Consider the following 23,017-nt stretch of genomic DNA (forward strand, 5'->3'; position numbering starts at 1 on the left):
ATCTGAGAAAGAATATAGTATCCACAGCGAAAGTGCAACACACAGACAAATCCTTCAGATGGCAAGATTGTGTGGACTCTTCAGTTTCAAAGAATAAGTAGTGATCACACTGAAGGTTAGAAAATTCACAAAACGTATGACATGGTGGAAATTAACCAAATGCTTTTTTGGCTTTTCACTCGACATTTAATTTAAATCATGGTGGGATTGGGGGTGGACATGTAAAATTGCAATGAGAAGGAAATTCGGAGGGGATTGTCTAACACGGAGGCATGGAAACCTGCTCACGGGCAAAATTAGGGAGAATATTCAGCTCTTCCTGAAGAACGTCAAGTGAAACAGAATAACCAGAGGACAGGACGGACCAATTCGTGACCTCGCAAGTCGCATCCAGTATCAGCACTAGATTCACAATGGTAATAGATGGTTGTTTGTATGACGGCATACCTGCGACCAATGGGTACTGCAAGGGTCAGTGTTGTGGCCCTGAATAATTATGGTATTTATCAATGATATAGATGTGAATGGGAGGGGGAATGGGCAGTGTGATAACTAAGTTTGTGTTTGACACAATAATTTGCTGGGTGGTTGGCAGTGAGCAGGTATATCTTCTTTTTCAGGGAGCCATAGATGGGATGATCACATTGGCAGATCAATGACAGATGGTATTGAAACCTGATAAAAATGAGTTGATGAACTTTGTAAGAAGGAATCAGACAGGGGAGTATTCAATGAATGGCAGAACAATAGGAAGCTCAGAAGGTGCTTCTCCACATATCCCAAAATGTAACTGTACAGGTTAAGAAGGCATCCGGCACCATAGGCGGAGCCTTCATTCATAGAGCAATAGATTAAATGAGCTGCACAGGAGATGGTTATGACACAGATGAAATACAATGTACAGTTCTGGGCACCAACTTACACGATATGTGCAATTGCACTGGAGCGGGTGCAGATGAGATTCATCAGGATTTTCGAAGGGGTGGAGCATATCAGTTATGAAGAGTGACTGGATAAGCTCCGATTTGGACTTTGCAAAAAGTGTGTAATGCAGATGCTGGAAAAGCATAGTCGGTCAGACAGCATCCGAGGAGCAGGAGAGTCGTCGTTTCACGCAAAAGCCTGATGGAGGCTGATGAAGTCCTTTCTCATGAAGGACTTTTGCCCAAAATGTCGACTCTCCTGCTTCTCTGATTCTGCCTGACCTGCTTTGCTTATCCAGTACCACACTCTCGACTTGTGTACTTTAGAGCAGGGAAGGCTAATGGGGACGTGATTCAGACCAATAAGATTATGAGGAACATTGACAGGGTGGAGAGACAGCAGTTGTTGCTTTTAGTCAAAGGGCCAAAAAAAGGGAAGCATCCTTTTGTAATTATGTGATTGGGATTTAAAGAGAATTTGATGAAAAGTAATTCTAGCAGAGGGTGTTAGCTTCTGCAATTCACTTCCTGAGAGAATAATTGTTGTGGGTCGCCTCACACCATTAAAACGTAATTTTGTGTACATTTGAAGTATTAAAACATTCACGGCTGCTGCCTTCATAATGGAAAATAGGAGTAATGCAGATCGTGCTGTATATCTGTCATTACAGTATCTATGCATCTCTGATTGTATAACATTAGAAGGACAATCATTTAGCCGTTTAAGACGGGAATTATTGAGTTTCTAGAGAGTACATTAAAATGGTTATACGAATGAATTGTAATGAATGAATGCCAATGAGGACCGTAAGAGAAAACACGTGCAGCTTCCTTAAGTATAAAATTGGAGCATAGAGAATGGAAAACAATGAAATTGTAGAACTATGATGCAACTACTTCAGATTTGTCTTCGCGGAAGAAAGCATTTAAAATGAATCTTTCCAGAAATAGTAAGAAAACAAGTCTGTTGAGAAAAAAAGATAATGCAATGAAGTTAGTAACGAAACTGTTTTGGGAAATTATTGGGTCTCAAATTAACCGGGGCAGAAAAATTCAAGGATGATTTTTGATATCTGAATCATATTTGTGAAACCAATTGGTAAATGCATTATGGCGAATCAATGGTGACAATATATTTGGATTTTCAAAGATATTTGATGTAGTCTCAAGCTGTGTGTGGTAAGTAAAAGCACGTGGAGTCATGGATATTGAAGACATGTAAGAAAATGGTTTTTGCAGTATACTGCGCGTGGTCATACGGCAGCGATCAGTACTTGAACACGAGCTATTCACAAAGCGTATCAAACAAATGTTTGAGGAAATCAAATGCAATATGTCCAAGTCTACTGACAGCTAAAAACTGGGTTTGTCAGTGGTCAGGAGAATGCTCTGGCCAAGTGGAGTCAATGTGCAAGTGTATGGCAGGTACAGATCAATTAGGAGACATCTGGCATTGTGCATTTTTTTCGGCATACAAAGCACTGAAGTGGAATACTTGCAAAGTGATTTGTTGAATATTATGGATCTACAGCTACTTATGTCCCTTTCTTTCATTTTGTTCTGTGCAGACCTTTGAGGTCCATGCAGGGCAGTGACTTCTGAAGCTAGAAGTCAATATTGAAAATAACGTTGGTGCGTCAATCTGTATACAGAGATCGCCAAGTGGATAGACACAATTTTGAAAATGGATCTGAATGTCATAGTGTATTACTCATTGAAAACAATACTGCAAGATAAATGGGGTGTCAATAATGATTTCAAAAATAATCATGTTCAAGATTAAAGTTATCGAGCTGGGAATGTACAGGTGTGAACTCATTTAAATGTTCTACAGTATTGTGGCAGTGATGGTTCCCTGATTTAATAAAGAACGCATTTCCTCTGGAGGAAGACAGCGAAGTATTATCAGTCAGATCTTTGTGATGACGGTTTCGTTCAATGAAACGTCTTTGGGCCGACTGGACCTGTATTCGATGAGGATCAGGAAAATGCGAGGAGTTCTTAGTCAAACATATAAAAGATTGTCAGGATGAGTTAGAATGGAAACAAGGATCATGATTTCCCTGGCGAAATATCTAAAAAAACACAGAGGTCACAGACTTGGATATGGGCAGATAAGTTTTCATTTAGTTGCTAAAAAATGGCTTCATCATAGACGGGTGAACGTCGGGAATTCTCTGCCACTTAAGACTGTGGAATCCAAGACACTGAAAAAATAAAGTAGAGTCAAGTCGATAGATCTACCGAAACCTAACAGATGGGGAGAGAAGAGGAGTACAGTATGAAGCTAAGGGGTCTGCCATCATTTAATTGAATTCGGGAGCACGTCCAATGGACTTAAAGTTTGACTGCAGTTCCTTTTTTTTTAATTCCCATAGTTAATCGTATTAACGGACATACAAGGTCCATTGAAAGAATGTTCAGCCATGAAATGTGTGTATAGTTTGAAAGATATTCCCGTTCTCCTTTTACTGTGGGATTTGAAGGAAAGCTCTGTAAATCTTGTCCCAAGGTCTCACAAGTTGACAAGGAGACCGCAGTGTAATTATATACAATAGAACATACAACCTTAACCAATACAGCCTCAACGTTGTACCGACGTTTGTAAACGATCTGAAACCCATCGAACCAACACTATCCCATTTTCATCTGTACATTTATCCGATCACCATTCAAATACCTGTTAATTTGTCGAGGCTACTCCTGTTGAAGGGAGGGCATTCCACGCCCTTACTACTCGATTATCCCAAAAGTTAAAGCTCTGCCCCTCGTTCCAGCCATCATGATCCGAGGAAAAACCTCTTCACGCTATCCAATGCACTCATCATCTTGTCTGTTGTCACCGCATCACTTTCTTCTCTCCAACGAAAAGACCCTCAATTCCCTCAGCCTTTCCTCATAAGACCATATCTCCATGCCAGGCAAAATCCTGCTTAATCTCCTCTGCACCCTTTCCAATGCTTCGATGTCCTTCCCAGAATGCAGTGACAAGATATTCAACCCAATAATGCAAATGAGACCGCAACCAGAGCTTGTACAGTTGAGATATGCCATCATAGTTCCGAAACTCAATCATTCTACAAGACAAAGCGAACACGTCACACACCTTCTGAACAACGTTATCAATCTCGATGGAAACGTTTAGGGATCTGTGCATATGGACACAGAATTCTCTCTGCTCATTTTCAGTAACAGGAATCTTAACATTAGCTTCGAGCTGTAAATTCCTGTTCACCTTCCAAAGTGAATTAACTCATACTTTTCCACATTAGTCTCCATTTAACAATTTCTGGTGCCAGCTCTGCATCTTCTCGATCTCCCTCTGCAAGCTGCAACATCCTTCCGCATTGTTCACAACTCCACCGAACTGAGTGTCATATAAAAATGTCATAAACCATCCTTCCACACCCTCAACCACGTCAGTTATCAGAAATTACGAACAGCTTTGGCAACAAAACAGATCTGTGCAATCCACCACAAGTCACTTAACTCCAGGATAAACATTTCCAATCAGCTAGTCAATTTCCACTCCCAATCGTTAACTGATCCTCAATAACATTCCTCTGTACTTTATGAAATAGCCTGACATGCTGAAACTTATCAAACGCTTTACCGAAATCCACATATACCGCATCAACTGCTTTACTCTGATCCGTCGGTTTGGTAACCATCTCAAATAACTCAATAAGTTTTGTAAGGCACGACCTACCCTTCACAAAACGGTGTTGGTTCTCCCTAATCAAATGATTCATTTCTTGGTGACTATAAATCCTATCTTATATGATCCTTTCCAAGAAGTTACCCACAAGTGAAGTCAGGCTCACTGGTTTATCATTATCAGGGCTGCCTTTACTCCCCTTCTTGAACAAGGGGACAGTATTCCCTATCCCCCGGCATCTGGCACTATTCCTGCCGATATTTATTGCATAAGGCTTCAATCCAAAGGCTCTACAATCTCCCCCCTCCCCACAGCTTCGCAGAAAATCCGAAGTAAAATTTCATTTGGCATGGGGGATTATCTATTGTCACGCGCTCCAGAGTCGCTCATGACTCATCCTTATGAACTTCAATCCGATCTAGTCTAATAGACTGTGCCTCAATATTCTCATTGAGAACATACATGGCCTTCTTACTGCTTGTTTACTAACGAAAAATATTCATTTATCGCCTCTTCTATCTCTTCAGACTCCACTCACAAAGTTTCATTACTTTCCTTGATAGTCCCTAAAATGTCACTTAGGCCTTTTTTTTAACCGACATATCGACAGAAAGCTTTAGGAATTTCCTTAAGGCTTCCTGCCATCTACCTCTCATGTCCCCTCTTGGCTCTTCTGAGCTGTCTCATTCGATCCTTCTTGGCTAACATGTAACACTCAAGAGCCATAACTGAGCCTTCTGGTCTCACTTTTACATGAACGTCCTTCTTCGTATGACAAGAGATTCAACTTCTTTAGTGCACCGCGGTTCGCTCGCTCCACGACTTCTTCCCTCTCTGACAGGAACATACTTATCAATGACTAGCATTTGCTATTCCTTTAACAAGCTCAACATTTCACTTGTGCCCATCCTCTGCAAGTTCCTTTCCCATCCTCTGCATCCTCCATCTTGCAATTCACGTCATAATTGCCTTGGAACCCCAGAAAAAAAACATTAATCCCTATCCCTTCAATCGCTAAAGTGCACGTAATCGAATTTTGGTCACTCTCACCACAGTGCTCCCGTACCTCCAAATCTAACACCTGGCCCGATGCATTACTCGGTGCCAGATCCAATGTGTCCTCGCTTCTTGTTGGCCTACATACATACATTGTCAGGAAACCCTCATGCACACATTGGACAAAACCTTACCGATCGAAGGAACTCGAACATGAGCGTTTCGAATCATTAATTGGAAAGTTAAATTACCCGGCAACAACTACCATTGTACTTCCGCTCCTATCCAGCATCATCTTTGCAATTATTTGCTCTACATGTCTGCAAACTTTGCGGAGGCTGATAGAAAACGCCCAACAAGGTGACCTCTCCTATCTTGTTTCTAACCACAGTCCACACCATCTTGGTGGACAATTGCTCATCAAATGTCCTTTCTTCCACTGTAATACTGTCCTTAAGTAACAATGCCACGCCTCCTCCTCTTTGACCATCTACCCTGTTCGTACTGAAACATCGAAATCCTGGAACCTGCAACAGGAATCCTGTTCCTGCTCTATCCATATCTCCGAAATGACCACACCATCGAACTCTCAGGTACCAATCCATGCTGCAGGTTCACGACCTTATTCCAGATGTACCTACCGTTGAACTAGTCACACTTCCAACCACCTTCCCATCTGCCAGTAAACCCCTGCGACGTTCAAGCTTTATTCATGACTTCGCTCCTCTCAGCCTCTTGAATACTGGAGATACAATTCAGGGTCGTAGGCCCCTGCTGTATAAGTTTCTATCCTTCCGAAGAGCATTAGCAAACCTTCCCACAGTGGACATTTATACCACTCTGACTCAAGTGTAGTCCATCCTTTTTGTAGAGGTGCTACCTAACCAAAATAAGTCCAAATTAGAACTGTTCGTCCTTCCGCTTAAGGATCCCTCTGGGACGCCATGGTGGCTCAGTTATCACTGCTGCCTTGCAGCACAAGGGGCCAAGGTTTGAGTCCGGCTTCGGGCGCCTGTCTGTATGGACTTTTCACATTATCCCCGTATGTGTGTATGTTTCCTCCGGATGCTCAGATTTCCTCCCATGCAACAAGCATGTGCACGTCAAGTGAATTGGTCATGCTAACTTAGCCAGAGTGAGAGGTGCAATAGTCAGAGGGAAATGGTTCTGCTTGGGTTGCTCTTTGGAGGATCGTTATAGACTTGCTGGGCCGAAGGTCCTGTTTTCATACTGTAGGGAATCTAATCTATCCCAAAAACATGATCCGAGACATCATCGTTCATGACCCATGGACCTGGCAACACGGACCCAGGTCCAGCTCACCGTACGTAGTGTTGTTTCAGAGGAGCTGGATGTATGTACAATTCCAGTACATCGAGTAAGCAAGGACACTCGTGGTGACCAATGCTCGACATTCTAGAGGAGGATCATTCAAGTGTTCTAATATCCATTCCTACTGCTCTGTAATCCTACTGAAAGACTGTTGCAAGTAAATTAGTAAAATCGAATCACAGCAATATTTATTTTTGAATAGAGGAGTAGGATGGACAGGCGACATTGACTGTGCCGTGTTTGGGGTAAATCAACTGCCCAAATATCTAACCTCACATACTCAGCAGTCTCGTGTCCTCTCCTCCTCAGCGTGTCTCTTGCCTATTCCCGAAGTAAGCTAGTTGAAGGGTTAATTGAACCTCCCGACAGCCCCTTGGATCTCATTCTCACAACTCCTGATCACACTGGAAGAGTGGAGGCTGCTGACTCACAACGTAAATGTTTGATACGATAATTTACTTTCCTGGCAGCCTCCTGACTCTCGCTATCACTGTTCCGACTGGCTGTGAAGTTATGGTATTGAATGTTAATTTAGACAGCTTTAAAATACCAAATCGTGAAGACAGGTTCTTATAAAAGGAAGCAATTAGAAGGTCAGAGATATTCCTACAGACAGCCTGGAAGTTTTTATCAAAGCCTTCTGTGCTGGGTCTCAGCAGTATAATGGAGACTGTATTGTGAGCAGCACTGGCAGTAGACTAGAATGAAAGATTACATGGGGAATCTTGTTTAACCCGGAAGTTTTGATTGGGGTCTTGGACAGTCTGGAGGGCCGAGGTGAAAAGGGAAGAGCTGCAGCTTCGGGAATTGCATTGGAAGGTGCCATAGGGGAGTGGACAAGTGTTCGGTGTGATGGTAGGTATTACAGAGGGACGGGTTCCTGTGAAGTACGGACAGCTGTGAGGAGAGGAAGACATGATTGATGGTGCGCTCCTGTTGGAGTTGGTGGATGTGGCGCAGGGTGGCTCTTTTAATGTGGATTCTCGTGCAGTGGTAAGTGAGGACAAAGGAATGTCTATCATTCAGCAGTAAAGCATGGATAGGGGTGAGAGCAGACAACTGGCAGATTGGTCAGTCATAGCTGAAGGCCTTGTCCGTTAGGCTTGGAGGCTAATCTCGATTCAAGGAAAATAATGTCATTACAGAGGCTTCACTCTAGAATGTAGAACAAATTATCGAATTTATATGATTGAGTTAAAGAAATTGGGAGAATGGGATCATTCTCTGCTAATCATGTTTTCAGTCACATGCAGAATTCCCCACCCGCTACCCACAAATACTTGAAACGAAATATGTATATAACAATTACGGGGGAGTGGCCATTTCTCCCATTCCACGTGTTCTCCCCACTTTAATATAGCAGTCGCAGTCAGAATATTCTGGAGTCCAGGGCAGGTTGGAAACTTCAGCAAATGATTCTGACTAACAGTTCTCCAGAAATATTATTGGAATTTGTTCATTTTTACCAGTATGTCATTTACCTTTTAGCTAATTCGTGTGTAAATTAGCTGGTACATGATTCGAAGAGTTCCCTCGTTCAGTAATTGTATCAGGTCAGTTAAGATCAAGGAGTAGCATTGTGAAATAGAGAATGCATTAAAGCAGCAGAAAAGGAGACTGTATAGTATGGTTTGTCTACTGAATCAGTATTGGTGGAAGTCACTAACAGGAAAGGAGAAGTCACTTTTTTGGTTGTTTTCTGCAAAAAAAAATAGCAGAGAGATGGAAGAGCAGATTGGATAGTAGATCCTGGAAAGGTACAGATATCAGAGAGTTGTTGTTATGGGTGACTACAATATGGATTGGAACCTCCTGATTGCAGATTGTCTGGATGGAGTCAATGATGCCAGATATTTACAACAGGGTTTCTTGACTAAATATGTCGATAGGCTGAGTAGGAGGAAGGCCATTTTGGATTTGGTGCGAGGGAACAAGCCAGGCCAAGTGTCATATATATCATGGAAGAGCATTTTGGCGATTGTGACCACAAATGCCTCACCATTGCCATACCATGGAGAGGAATAGAAACGGACAGGAAGGGATGTTATGTAATTGGAGTGTGGGTTTGGAATTAGACAGGAGCTGTAAAGTATAATTTGGTAACATTTGTTCTCCGGGAAATGCAAGACAGAAATGTGGAGATTATATAAGGAGCATTTGCTGCGATTGTTGGATAGCTTTTTCCCACTGTGTCAGAAAAGGTATGGTAAGGTGATCGCACCTTTGATGGTAAGAGAAGAGGAGCTACACGTGAACAGAAAGAAGGAAGCATATGTAAAGGCGATGAAACAGGGATCTGGCACAGGGTAGCTAGGAAAGAACTCAAAAATCGCATGAGGAGAGCGAGGAGGAGGCGATAAATCTTTGATGGGAAGAATTAGGGATAACTCAAAGGCGTTCTTCTCTATTGTGTGGAAGAAGAGAATGATCAATGTCAGGGTAAGGCTGATCAGGGATGTTGGAGAGAATCTGTGCCTGGAATCTGAAGAGATAGAGGATTCCCTGAATGTATGTTTGTTTTTGTTTCAATATCCAGAGAGAGATCGATCTTACTGAAAGTGGAAACACAGTGGACAAGGTTATTAGGCTTGCACATATTGTTATTAAGAAAGTGGATGCACTGGAAATTCTGGTGTCATGATAGATTCATCTCCAGTGTCTGACAATGTATGTACACTTTACAAGGATACCATGAGAAGCGAAGAATGAGATTGCTGGTCCTATCCCAGTGACCTTTGCATCCTCAATCTCCACGGGAGGACTACGGGATGTTTGTATGGACTTGAATGTTGTTCCTGTGTGCAAGAAACGAAATAAGGAAATCCCTGGGAAATACAGACAGGTCAGTTTTAATTCTGTGGGAAGCACGTTAAGGGAAAGGACTCTGAGAGATTGGATTTATGACTATTTGGAAAAATAAACAGTTTGATTCAAGAAAGCGAGTTTATGAGGTGCAGGTCATGCCTCACAAGCCTTATTGAGTTGTTTGAGCATGTGAGGAGATAAGTAGGGTCAAAAAAAGACAGTTGACATGGTGTGTACGGTGTACATTCCAAAAGCATCATGCAATCAGAGTGAACATTTTAGAGAAAAGGAACACATATCCTGACTTGCAAAATCAATGCATTTATTTTCTGGAATTCTCTGATTAAATGACCAGCAGGCTTAATAAACAAGAACTGACGTAATGTGCATCGGGTTTTCCCGTCTTTTTCGATGAGATACGGGAAAATATAAGCTATTATATAAGACAGGAGCTTATACTATGAAGGATAATGCACAGTTATGCAATGTAGACTGGTAAGACACGAAGAATGACAGTACGAATTAATTGTTCTTTATTGGATTAATAGCTGCATCTGCTGGAGTACTACATATATCAGTCTAATGGCATCAATTATTTATACTCTATACCGATGACTTGATGGAGAAGGCTATGCGCAGTACAGATCTAAAATTGCGGATTGCGGTAGGTGGGAGATCATGCTGCAATAAGGATATGAGAAAGCTGAAAGGGCCTACAGTTAAGATTATTGATTGTATTAAAAATTGAGAGCTGAGTTCATTCCACGCAAGTATGTGGTCAGCCAATTGAAAAACAGTTTCATGCAATCATATATATCAAGAGACTTCAAAAACGGAGAAGAAATTGGGGTGTTCCTGTGTATGAAATATAACATCAGCATGCTGGTGCAGCAAGTAACGACATTAGGACATGACGCTTATTCCTAGAATGGAATCACTGACTGACGTTGTCAACAACAGTAAGGTGATTATGCATTGTAGTTGACACTAATGACGATTAGATATTCTGGAAACATACACGATACAAAAGATGATTGACAAGAAGGATGTTGAGAAGGCTGTTTCCACTTCTGGGCAGAGTATCGAACTTGGGGACACTGAGACAGAATAAGGGGCTTTGACTTAAATCAGATTGCAAAGAAATGCCTACTATCAGAAGGCAGCGAAAGTCTGTAATTCAGTAATAAAGATCGTTATGGAGTTTAAATCAACGAATATATTTACACTCGAGGTGGTTGAAATTTTGACATATGAGCGACTTGAGGGATTAATGGTCTTGAGATGATATTGGAGTTGGGCTCTGGAAAAGACCACATTGAAGGAAAGGGCAGACTTGCGAGTTGGAATCGTATTTTTCTGTTCTGTTTTCTTATGTTCTTTTCTTTTAGTATTGGAAATTAACTGGTTAGTTACCTGGGGATCATGTTGTGCAAGGTTGCGTTGGAGGAGAGTAGAGAATTTGTTTGAAGCATGGGGTAACGGGGCTCTAATGGAAGTGAATGTAGGTCTGTCGCATGACCGACATCTGGAGCAAAAGCAGCCAAGACGGGAAGCGTGGAAAGAATGATGTGAGCCAGGGGGTGTGCGTATGCGAACGGGCGGGGTGAGGGGCAGGTCTCTTCTGGATCTCGCTGGATTTTCCAAAAAATACTTTTCAAAGTACACCGAACCATCAAATTTGCCTCTATCTGGTCCTGTGTTGCAGATTCAAAACGTTGAATGGAACATTTGGTCAAGCACTTCGGAGCACGACTGGCTCACTTGACCCTTTGACACCAAACGATCAGGGCATAAGATCATGGTTTACCTTTTTATGGCCACAGCTACAGTTTACTATGAGTACACAATTTTCTAGCATTCCTTTGTCTATCGAATATCAAATGAAGTCAGCCTCGATATAATTTTAAAGGTCACACCAACCCCTGGGCAAGGGATTTCCCACTTGAATAAATTACAACGGGTTGAATTTCTTATCAGCCTTATTCTAAACGTGATTTAAGGGTCGCTGTTTCATTTCCTCTTCACCCTCCACTTCTTTTCTCAGCAGATTATAAATGTAACCCGTTTGCTGATATGACCAATGACAAAGCTCTCAGACTGAGTCGGATTCAGTGACAGTAACAATTCAGGAGAATTCCTTTAGTCAGCTACAAATAATGAGATTTGTGGAGTAACGTGGAGGCACAGTGCGAAGCATTGCTATTTCACGGCAACAAGGACCCTGTCTCAATTCCAACCTCGGACGACCATGATTGTGGAATTTGTTTAATCTCCCCGTGCTTGTTTGTGTTTGCTCCCTGTGCTACAATTTCCTCTCATTGTCCAAAATATGCACTTTAGGGTGTATTGGCAACGTTAACTTGCACATAGTGTCTATGTGCATTAGAAATGGGAAATTCAAAGTCATGATAGTGTGTGAGGTGCGGGTGGAATAGTTTTAGGAGGGTCATTGTGGACACCATCGCTCAAATGGCCTGCTTCCACACTGTAGAAATTCAGTGTCTAGTTTTGACGAAAGAAGCATCCATTGGGTATTGAACTGACCAACCACTTCTCAAGACCTTCGGTGTTTTATTAAGATCACCTCTCAATCCAAACGAAACCTGTTAAACCTTCACAACATAAGTCTTTTATCTGAGGAATAACTGAACTGAAAACTCTTTGGACGATTTCCCATTTAATTATAACCTTGGACAATCTCAGCCGGTCTGGCAGGAACTATAAGGAGAGAAAAGATCTGACGTTTTGACGTTTCGAGTCTAGCTGACCCTTTGTCAAAGCTTTGAGGAAGTGTCAGTTAGGAACGAAACGTCAGCTCTTTTCTCTCCTTACAGATACTGGCTTACCTGCTGAGATTGTCCAGCATTTTCTCTTTTTGTTTCAGATTCCAGCATCCGCAGTAATTTTCTTTTATCGTCTTTTATTAATTCTAAGCTTTGTAATTTAAAAATACAAAAGAAGTATGTTCACACACAGCTGAGGAGGTTTATGTTCTTTTCTCGTAGTGTTGTGAGACTTTGGAATGCTCTTCCCCAGACAGCATTGGAGACAGAGATATTTAATATTTTTTGCGGCACAGACGGATAGAATCATGAATAAAAGTGGAGTCTGGAATTATCAGGTAGTACACATGAATGTGCAATACGGGTGAAATACTTGCAGTGGTACAAAATGACACTGTGGATGAAGAGAACATGCAGGAATACAAAGAAAAATGAAATGATCATGTTGAGAAAGTTTAGCAGAGCGAGCTGAGATAGATTAGAGACCCAAAGGGTCTGTTATCTCATTAGAGAGAAACCACTCGTGGTGATTTAACTTGAGGGTCACCAAACCTCACGTGAGAGTTGAGGTTGATCTAGCATACCCTTTCTCGTAACCGCTGTCACTGGGGAAAAATTGAATTTGCGCTTTTGGCCACCTACTGCATCATAAACCTGCTGTTCGGCATGGGTGACCATGAAGCTGCTCTGGACATAAATAGTCAAAGACAGAGGAAAATAGAAAATTTGATAACAGAGTAGTAGATCCAATTTACATAACGTTCAAGATAACGGCTGAGGACAAAATTAATGTTCTCTGCTTGAAATTGTATTCCATAATGAAACAAGTGTTTAGATGTTGTCTTTGGATGAATGCAATAGGTTTCGACAAGCGAAATAATCAGAAGTACGAATTGTGATTTTATACTTATGACCACAAAATAATATGGAAGACAGGAGATCATCAGATTTGTCCTTATCTTGTTGGATGACGGCTTCTTTGACGGGCTGACCAGCCCCATGATGGATTAAAGTCATTTGCGATTTGATAAATAAAATCGACTCTGTTCCTTCCCCTTGCTTTTCATATCGGGAACTGACAATTTACAGAAACTGAGAATTGATTAGAACATCATCTGTGACATTGCATAATCAAACACATGCACAAAATTCCAGAAGTGGCATGATTCTGAAAATTCCTAAAGCAACATTCTCTAAAACCATCTATACTGACGTGGGAGTATGGTGAAGGTGTGTGTGTGTGTGTGTGTGTGTGTGTGTGTGTGTGTGTAAGAGAGAGAGAGAGATAGTTGGAGGGGTAAGGAAAGTGCTGCATGCAGTGGTGTGGGTGGTTGAGCATGAACCTTGTTCAGAGGTTGGTGTTCCAACTGATGTACTGTGAATGTGAGGGAGCAGAGAAAACGCAATGGCACATATCCTGCCAGAGCGGGGAAAGTTACTGATGCTGCTCTTGTACGGTTGGACATGTCTTCAGACCGCAGAGATTGCACTGAGTTTGATGGTGAGATTGGTGCGTCTGGTGATGCAGCCTTCTCTGGGAACAGAATGTCCTCCTCTGCACTCGCCCATTCAGCAGAGCCTTCGTGCCACTGTCGACAAATCGTTGTACAATTTCCACTTACTTGCCATGTACAGGGTAAACTTTGCAGGGCAGATCCGAACTCAGAAATCTCAAGCGTGTCCCTATTGGCTTATTAACGATGGCAGTAGTGCCAGCGATAAAGAAATATCCAGGGGAACCCGGGCAATGGTGCTTACCTCCAGTCATGATGGGTGGAGAATCGGCCTGGCATTAAATGGAGGAACACCGTGGAGCCGAGCGTGTAGTAAATGAGGTGGGATCCATAAGATTATACCACGAAATTAGCTCCGACTCGTGCAGAAGATTGCTCAACCATAATGAATGAATACAACACTGAGACAAATTATTGTTAGATTCATATCAGTGATTAGAAGAACCCTTTGACGTCACTCCGACTTTCAATGCTGCAGAATAAATCCTCACTGAAAAATCTCCATCATTTGAACTCCCACTAATATCGCATTCACACATCATTCATGGAACACGAGTGCATTTTACAAAATGTATTCCAAATGTCTTCATTTCATCATTCTGAAACATCTGATATCATGCCTCCTTCACGCTGTCTATCAATCTCCATTTTGCATTCAATATCCTAAACCCCGCCCACTTTTTGTACTTAACTGAGTCTTTGAACATCTCACTCTGCAAGTAGTTTTCAAACCTACAGCACCCCTTATCATAGCACAATGGAGATATGGAGATATACCCCCCCACCAACCTCCATGTACACCGTGTCATTCATCGTCATTTCCGCCACCTCCAAACAGACCCCACCCTCCAAGGATATATTTCCCTCCCCTCCACGATCAGTGTTCCGTAAAGCCCACTCCCTCCGTGACTCCGTCATGAGGTCCACACACTACACCAACCCACCTCCACTCCCAGGACCTTCCCCTGCAACCGCAAGAAATGCAAAACTTTCGCTCACACTTCCCCCTTACTTCTCTCCAAGGCCCCAAGGAATCCTTCCATATCCGCCACAAATTCACCTGCACCTCCACACACATTATTTACTGCATCCGCTGCACCCGATGTGGCCGCCTCTGTATTGGGGAGACAGGCCGCCTACTTGTGGAATGTTTCAGAGAACACCTCTGGGACTCCCGTAGCTCAACCCTTCAACTCCCCGTCTCACTTCACCAAGGACATGCAGGTCCTTGGAGTCCTCCATCGCCAGACCGTATCAACACGACAGCTGGAGGAAGAGCGCCTCATCTTCCGCCCAGGAAGCCTCCAACCACAAGGGACGAACTCAGATTTCTCTCGCTACCTCATTTCCCCTCCCCCACCTTGTCTCAGTCCCAACCCTTGAACTCAGCACTACCTTCCTAATTTGCAATCTTCTTCCTGACCTCTCCGCCCCCACTCCCACTCCAGCCTATCACCCTCACTTTATCACCCTCACCTTAACCTCCTTCGACCTATCGCATTTCCTACGCCCCTCCCACAAGTCCCTCCTCCCTACCTTTTATGTTAGCCTGCTTTGCATATTCTCCTCATTCCTGAAGAAGGGCTCATACCCGAAACGTCGATTCTTCTGCTCCTTGGCTGCTGCTTGACCTGCTGCGCTTTTCCAGCAACACATTTTCAGCACTGTCTACAGATCTCTTGTTCTGCAAAGTGGGGAATCTCCTCATCCTTATTGATTTAGATTTTCCTTCTAACCTGTATTTGAGTCAGGTTTGATTTAAGTCTGGTCTTGGTAAATTATTGTTGATGCTGGAATGGTTTCCTGAAAGTAGGATTGTACAAATTGATATTGATATTGTAGAAAACCAATGGGGTTTGTGACCAATTATGGATGAGCAATGGTGACTGGCATTACAACATCTGTGTCTGCAACTTAATAAATAACACAGAGTCTGCAAAGAAGGGAGTCTCTGGGAAATGCAATGAAGTGTCAGCTTAAGATCAGCCATAGTCTTATTGGATAGTGGAGCGGGATAGAATCTCCTGCTCCTGCAAGGTGTTCATATATTTCTGTTCTTAGCAAAGCAATACCCCTTCTCTGCCTGAGTCCCAGACTGGTTGGGAATGATTCGCCTCTTCCTTTTTCAGGGTAACAGGATTCTTACTCGCCTTCTGATTTTCCTATATTTCATTCTTAATCAGTTGAATTACTGTCTCCTGCTCCTGTGTACCAAGTTTGCGGAAATAAATGTCCTCGTTTTGCTTTCATGAAGAACAGGCTCGAATAGCTGTGTATCTGCTACTGATCCTGTGGAATTGAATTTAGGGACTCAATGGCCTTTTCTCGTCGTTTACAACCTCTTTTGACTGACAGCCTTTCTCCTCTTTGTGTGAAGCATTCGAAAAATCTGAACAATGATTTTGTGTTTTCTTTCCCTCTCTGTAATTCAGCAAGCAAGGTGACTGGCAGCAAATTTTGATGACAGATTTGCAAGGCCAGGAGAAAGTGAGTCTGCCGGCGCTAAGGATAAGAGTCGAGAGTGCATTGCCGGAAAAGCATAGCAGGTCAGGCAGCATCCAAGGAGAAGTAGCGTCGATATTTCTGATTAAGGGCTCTTGCCCCAAAAGACGACACTCCTGCTCCTCGGATGGTCCTGGACTGCTCTGCCTGTCCAGCATCATTCTATCGAGATGTGAGAGGATGAATATCCACTTCCTCCTACGGAGTGTAAGAGTCGACAGTGTGAATACCCGCCTCGTGTTGCACTGTTACAAACTGCAGAGGCCTAACAATCTAAGCCTGTATCCGTTTAATAGAATCACGAGGTTGAATGGCCTCCTTCAGTTCCCGTAAAACAGACTCGAGAGGTGGAATGACTTTCTCCTGTGTGCCAGTTAGAAGCTCCAGAATGTGAATGATCTCTTCCTGTCCCTGTGCAACACAATAGAGAGGCTGAAACATCTCCGCCTCTCCCCCTTCAACAAATTTGAATACATTGACTCACACAACAATCCGTTGACAATGAGCAGACATTAAAATCATCTGATGGGGATTGCTCCCTTCTCAGTTACAGAAACATAAACAGCACAATGCACTCCAGGTGTCCTCACAGAAAAACCTCGTACAGTTGCCGTAACACAATGGATTGAACTAGTACCTTTGCAAAACCTACCAACATTCCATAATTCCACCTCTTCAAATGGTAACAGGATAGTTTGGGCTGTATGGCCTTCTGCGATCTTTCTGTGCCAGGCACATAGATGCAAAATTGCTTCGCCCTATTCCTCAACAGCAGTCTCAATGCTCTGAATGATGCCACAAGTTTTTGAAATTATTTGACAAGGTGCAATTTTCAATAGTACTACGACTCAGCGCAAACTTTTCGGTTAATTTAAACAAGACACACAGCAAAGCTCACCTCGCCTCGTAATCTGTCAAAGATTAAGTGAGAAAGAACTACCGAAATGCCACGAATTAAAGAAAACGTAATAATTCACTCTTTAATTCCATGTTAAAAAATGCTTACAACATTGTAAACCTCCTTTGATATATTTATCTACCTCCCAAACTGCAACAATATTATGAAGCAAGAAAGTTCTCAACCCCGATAAATTTTAACAAAAAAAAAATCAACATTCAAACCCAGCTAGCTTTCGGTCATCCCTTTGTGTCTTGCCCTATAGATTTTCCTGTCTCATTTTCGTCGGTCTTCTGCTCACAGATTTCATATGAACCCTTACCTTTCAGAGAATCGTTCCACGAACACAGTCTGTTTGCGCTCTTTGCCGCTCTATCTAACTATTCAAAATGCCCGATTTTATCCCCCAATAATATCGAACGGGCTCGTTTGTTTGATGTCATTAAAAGAATAATATTCAAATTCATTCACAGTTGTTTATATTGGGGCATAATGTATACTGTCGGGCCGGATTTGAATTTGTTGTGTAACATATCAACTAAGCTCAGCAATTTGTTTCAGAACCATAATCGTACATTTTTAATGTTTCAGTGCACGATGTCCTTTTCGTGGACTGTGCCAGCTTTCACTCTCCTTAAAGTACAGTTCATACCTCCAAATTCATAACACTTCTCATCATAACGAAAAGATGTCTTCATTTTTTTCTATTCCTTAATGGTATTACCATGACATACATATGACTTCAGTTTAAGTTCATATTAACTTCTTCCCACGTACATATAAAACATTGAATAGACACTAATCCCATCCATAATTTATCAGTAAAATGCGCGATAATGCATTTACTGTTGTTTTTCGCAAAACCCGCAAGATGGAAAATTTGGAACAAAATGTTTGTAAGATAAGGCCTCAACGAAATGCTCGCGTATTATTGTTTTTAAAGCGTTCTAAGAATCTAAACAGATTGTAGCCTGTGTACACATCCGCTGGCACAGTGGCACAGTGGGCGGCACGGTGGCACAGTGGTTAGCACTGCTGCCTCATAGCACCAGAGACCTGGGTTCAATTCCTGCTTCAGGCGACTGTGTGGAGTTTGCACGTTCTCCCCGTGTCTGCGTGGGTTTCTTCCGGTTTCCTCCCACAGTCCAAAGATGTGCAGGTCAGGGGAATTGGCCATGCTAAATTGCCCGTAGTGATAGGTAAGGGGTAGATGTAGATGTAGGGGTATGGGTGGGTTACGCTTCGGCGGGGCGGTGTGGACCTGTTGGGCCGAAGGGCCTGTTTCCACACTGTCAGTAATCTAATCTAATCTAATCTAATCCATCTCCGACACACTGTTACATAAACGTTACGACATTTTAAGGCCAGGACCAAACTCATTGCCTGTTTTTCACCGTATTTCCTCTGCTGGGTGTTGAGGTTTCTGTAGAAGTAACTTATTGACAGTTCAATTCCAGAATCAACTTTCTGTAGCAATACAGCTCGAACTCCTACGTCACTAGCATCGATGGCAAATTTGAAGCCTATCAAACAATTTGGTGTACTTCAGTGGTTAATACTGTTTTTAAACTGTTTAATGCCTCCTGGCATTGTTCTGTCCGACGAAATTTTCTTTTCTCCTTCAACACTGATGTTTTGAGCAAAGGATCGAAGGATTTCATTTAGTGCCAAAAATCAAAGTAACACTTTCTTTGAGGTTGGGCGTGGAAATTTCTCGATGGCCTTCTTCTTTGCATTCCTTGGAGTCAACCTACCATGACCAATGTTTTGTCCCAAGAACTTCACCTCTGCTTTCCCGGATTCAGAATTGTTTAAGATTATTAACAGATTTACTTCTCTTAATCAGTCCAAATGCTCTATCAACTGATATATGTGACTGTGCCAGAACTCACTGAAGATCACCATGTTGTCCAAAGAGACTGTACAGATCGTTAACCCAGGCACAACTCTGCTCAAGATTTGTTGAAGAGTAAAGGGTGTATCTTTCATCCCAATGCGCGTCGCTTTGAATTGATATCACCCAGAAATGTTTTTCGCCTTCAATGATAAAGATATCTGCGAATAACCAAATGGACCATTTTTAAAGCTTTCAGTGGACGTTGCACATTTCTTGGCCTGTTCCAGCTTTCACTCTCTCTTAAAGGGACAGTGCACACCGACAACTTCATGACAATAAGAGCAGCAGTATATAAAAGTCAAAAGGTATTAAATGCTGTTATCCTGAATCATAGTCTCTAGAAATTTCACCACCAATCGTTTCCCACAACCGGTCTGCTATTTTTTTCCTGTCTCCTTTTATAAACAGGGTGGAACATAGAAAACGCTGCAGTGGTCTGGCGCTCCTTCCACATAAAAGAAAGCAAATTAAAAGCATTGGAAAAGTTCTGTTCCATTCCTCTGCAAACCTTATACATTCCACATACACAAAGATATTTATTACTGGCAAAGCTCAGTAAAGCTGGCAGCATCTGTGTAGCACCTGGTGACCCTTCCACTGAACTTATCGGAGCAAGGAAATTGTCAATTTTTATGGAGAACATAAATGCGTTGAGTGATAAGGAGTAAATGAAAGATGTGCAAACAGCACGAACAGAGAGAAGATATTTGAATCAACTAATGAGAAGAAAATGATTTGGCTAGGATGGTGAATAGCTGTTAAGGTAGAATGTTCCTTACTAACAATATTTAATGTGTAACAGCAGGCTATGTGGTAACAAGGCCTGGTCTAGTAGGTTGGGTCTCTGCATGGGAGATTTTGATCTTTAACATCGTTCAGTTAATATTGAAGTGCCGGCCTGACATGCATCTGCCCACTCACCTAACTTGTCCAGGTCACCCTGTAATCCCCTAACATCCTCATCACGTTTCACCCTACCACCTAGCTTTGTATCATCAGCAAATTTGCTAATGTTATTGCTGATACCATCTTCTATATCATTTACATATATTGTAAAAAGCTGCGGTCCCAGCACGGATCCCTGCGGTACCCCACTGGTCACTGCATGCCATTCCGAAATGGAGCAGTTCATCACTACCCTTTATTTCATATTAGCCAACCAATTCTCTATCCAATCTAGTACTTTGCCCCCAGTACCGTGCGCCCTAATTTTACTCACTAACCTCTTGTGTGGAACTTTATCAAAAGCTTTCTGAAAGTCCAGGTCCACTACATCCACTGGATCTCCCTTATCTATCTTCCGAGTTACATCCTCAAAAAATTCAAGAAGATTAGTCAAGCATGATTTCCCCTTCACAAATCCATGCTGACTCTGACCTATCATGTTACTATTATCCAGATGTGCCGTAATTTCATCCTTTATAATAGACTCCAGCATCTTTCCCACCACTGAGGTCAGACTAACTGGTCTATAATTTCCTGTTTTCTCCAGCCCACCCTTCTATAAATGTGGCACAACATTAGCCACCCTCCAATCCTCAGGAACCGACCACGATTCTATTGAACTCTGGAAAATAATCACCAGCGCATCCACGATTTCCCGAGCCACCTCCTTCAGTACCCTGGGATGCAGGCCATCAGGTCCCGGAGACTTATCAACCTTCAGACCTAACAGTCTCTCCAACACCAAATCCTGGCAAATATAAATTCCCTTAAGTTCAGGTCCTTCAGCCACTGTTACCTCAGGGAGATTGCTTGTGTCTTCCCCAGTGAACACAGATCTGAAGTACCCATTTAATTCCTCTGCCATTTCTTTGTTCCCAATAATGTATTGCCCTGTTTCTGTCTTCAAGGGTCCAATTTTTGTCCTAACCATTTTTTGCCTTGGACATACCAAAAAAAGCTTTTACTATCCTCCTTTATATTCTTGGCCAGTTTACCTTCGTACCTCATTTTTTCTCTGCGTATTTCCTTCTTACTAATCCTCTGTTGTTCTTTAAAAGCTTCCCAGTCCTCAGTTTTCCCACTTATCTTCGCTAAGTTATACTTTTTCTCTTTTGACTTTATATGTTTCTTTACTTCCCTCGTCAGCCACGGCCGCCCATGTCTCCTCCTGGGATCTTTCTTCCTTTTAGGAATGAACTGATCCTGCAACTTCTGCATTATACACAGAAATATCCGCCATTGTTCCTCCACGGTCTTCCCTGTTAAGGTATTGCACCATTGAACTTTGGTCAGTTGCTCCCTCATAGCTCCATATTTCCCTTTATTCAACTGAAATATTGTCACTTCCGATTGTACCCACTCCCTCTCAAATTGCAGATTGAATCTTATTGTATTATGGTCACTACTTCCCAATGGCTCCTTCACTTCGAGGTCACTGATCAATTCTGGTTCGTTACACAATACCAGATCCAGAATCGCCTTATCCCTGGTCGGCTCCAGCACCAGCTGCTCTAAAAATCCCATTTCTGAGGCACTCCACAAAGTCTCTTTCTTGAGGCCCGATACCATTCTGATTCCCCCAGTCTACCTGCATGTTAAAATCCTCCATAACAACTGTAGTAACATCTTTGCGACAAGCCAATTCGAGCTCCTGATTCAACTTACATCCGACATCCAGACTACTGTTTGGGGGCCTGTAGCTGACTCCCATGAAGGTCTTTTTACCCTTCGTGTTTCGAAGCTCTATCCACACTGACTCTACATCCCCTGACTCTAGGTCCCCCCGCGCAAGGGACTGAATATCCTCCCTTACCAACAAGGCCACCCAACCCCCTCTGCCCGTCAGTCTGTTCTTACGATAGCACGTGTAGCCTTGAATATTCATTTCCCAGGCCCTGTCCCCATGAAGCCACGTCTCAGTTATCCCCACAATATCGTATCTGCCAATTTCCAAAAGAGCCTCAAGCTCATCCACCTTGTGTCTAATGCTTCGTGCATTCATATATAGAATTTTTAATTTGTTACTGCTCTCACCCTTCCCCTCAACCCTTATTTCACTCAACTTTACAGCATGATGCCTTTTCCAGTTTTCTGCCTCCTTGACACACTTGTCTTTCTTGACTTCTCTTGTTGTAACTCCCCCTTCAATTTCCTTTTTAAACATCCAGCTTGTCCCCTCCTCCCCGCTACTTAGTTTAAATGTAGCGGTGTTGCAGCAGAAAACCTGCCTGCCAGAATGCTGATCCCTGATCTATTGAGGTGCAAGCCGTCTCTCTTGTAGAATTTATGGTTACCATAAAATATACCCCAGTGATCCAAATTGAAAGCCTATCAACAATGTTGCTGTGGCATCCTTGCTTGAGGAAAATGGTCGCCTTTTTTGAGGCTTCTTTCTCCAAGTGCAAGTGAGGTTTAGACGAAAACTGGAAGCGAAATCGATGAATTCCAGGTGAGAGACGGAAGCAGCATGGACGATATCATCAATATATCAGAGAAAATGTTGTAGGTTTGGAGCCAAAATGGGACATGTATAAGGCATGTTCCATGTACACCACAAAGAGACAGGGGTAACTGGTGCCCATGGTGGAAACCATAGTCACACTTCTGACCTGAACAAAATGATCAAAATTAAAAGGGATGTTCTTCAATATGACCATGATCTTGGGTAAGTAGAAGATGGTGAGCGTAGATGAGAACAGCCCGTGCCTGCTCTCCAGGAAAAGCGGGGAGCGCTGAAAACACCCTGGTGTGGGATGGGCCTGTA

Source organism: Chiloscyllium punctatum, chromosome 35 (assembly GCF_047496795.1).
Source record: "Chiloscyllium punctatum isolate Juve2018m chromosome 35, sChiPun1.3, whole genome shotgun sequence".
Taxonomy (NCBI): domain Eukaryota; kingdom Metazoa; phylum Chordata; class Chondrichthyes; order Orectolobiformes; family Hemiscylliidae; genus Chiloscyllium; species Chiloscyllium punctatum.